We start from the raw sequence: 1,411 nt of genomic DNA, 5'->3' as shown, positions 1-1,411 counted from the left end.
AAAAAAATGCATCTTGCTATAGGTAATGTTGAAGCCAAATAAACATAATAGAAGCATCCTTTACGATCTATGAGAACCAGTTTCATTGGCACAAGAAAACTCGCCATTCTGAGGCAGCTCCACAGTCTGGTAGATTAGCCCATCACTATAGTTTCCAAAAACTACAGTCACCAACTCTTCAAACAGAGATGTTGCATTAACAACACCATCCTGGATTTTTAAGCCCAACAATTCTTGCTGATGCAACCTGCAAAACCTTGTGTAGTCAGGTAGATTCTGCAAAATCCGATGGAATACACCCGCCAAAATGACAAAATAAAGGAAAGTTCAGCAGAGCACAAAAACTGTAGGAAATTCATTAGGAGCATTACTTTCTTACTTGCAAATGGAAGCAACACACCTTCAATAACTGTGGGAGGCATGGATTTCATCTGTTTTTAATGGCAAGAAACAAATTTAGCAAACTTAATCTACCAAGATGATGCCCCATTAATTTGTCCATATGCACCCATATATAAAACAAACTAGGCAGGAATAAACAATAGGCTATATGAGTACATGTAGCAAGTGGAAAAGAACGACAACTACCTAGCATATGGAGACAATGCCCCGGTACAAAGAAACACCCTTGGGCAGAACTAATTGTTTCCTGTAAAGAAGCGTCATCAGGTAGATAAAACCAAAGATGCACGGATGCACAGACAAATGAATCACGGATGCATACCTTTCATATTATGACACCTCTCAAAGCATATTCCTCTGAACTTTCCCTGCCAGCAAAAGCACTAGAGGCCGGGCACGAGTCAGTTTCGCCGCATAAACATGTCAACCAACTGATTGTCCAGAGGTAGAAGACAAACCTTCCTAGGAAACTTGGACCACCAAAACGCCTCCCCATATAACCAACGACGAGCAGCAACCTCCAAAACAAAAAGTCGAGCCTGCAGATCAGCCCGCACTGAAAGAACCGCTGTTTGTCAACATCAAGAACAACAGGGGAAAAAGGAGATTGAGGAAAGAAAGGGGAAACAGACGGTCTGTGAAGAGAATGAACAACTACAATCAGAATGGATCAATGGATCCGACACGTACCTCAACCAGCCTAATCTGGCAGCAGCCATGGGCCGGGGATGGACCTTCACATCCTTAGCACATCCTCGGGGATCGCAGTAGAGCTCGAGAGCCAGCCGCGTGATCTGTCGAGTGGATCTTGAGGGTGGGTGTCACGGTCAAGCAGGAGGGCCTAGAGCTGAGACACCATGGCAGGGGCCTCCTCCTCCACCACCAGAGGGCGCCGCCGCCACCATCTCCCCCCTCCGCCGCCACCAGAGGGAGCCCCCGCCGCCATCTCCCCCCTCCTCCGCCACCAGAGGCCGCCGCCGCCGCCATCTCCCCCCTCCTCCGCCACCAG

The 1,411-nt window shown here is 47.8% G+C and overlaps 1 long non-coding RNA gene across 3 annotated transcripts; it reads right to left on the bottom strand.

Moving 5' to 3' along the window:
- Positions 1-6: 6 nt before the first annotated feature.
- LOC119344476 lies at positions 7-1,274 on the bottom strand. 3 transcript variants are annotated; one of them, XR_005166699.1, is made up of 6 exons: positions 1,093-1,274; positions 861-970; positions 725-785; positions 589-649; positions 380-431; positions 7-247 (listed from the first exon to the last, which is right to left on the bottom strand). It is a non-coding gene; the product is annotated as an uncharacterized LOC119344476 (long non-coding RNA). The 3 variants fall into 3 exon arrangements; XR_005166698.1 differs by having other exon boundaries at positions 372-431; positions 861-958; XR_005166697.1 differs by having other exon boundaries at positions 861-958.
- Between the last annotated feature and the right edge of the window lie 137 nt (positions 1,275-1,411).

Source organism: Triticum dicoccoides, unplaced genomic scaffold, assembly GCF_002162155.2.
Source record: "Triticum dicoccoides isolate Atlit2015 ecotype Zavitan unplaced genomic scaffold, WEW_v2.0 scaffold16995, whole genome shotgun sequence".
NCBI classification, from domain to species: Eukaryota; Viridiplantae; Streptophyta; class Magnoliopsida; order Poales; family Poaceae; genus Triticum; species Triticum dicoccoides.
Note: the sequence above shows the minus strand (reverse complement) of the source record. Positions and strands in the feature narration are given on the sequence as shown.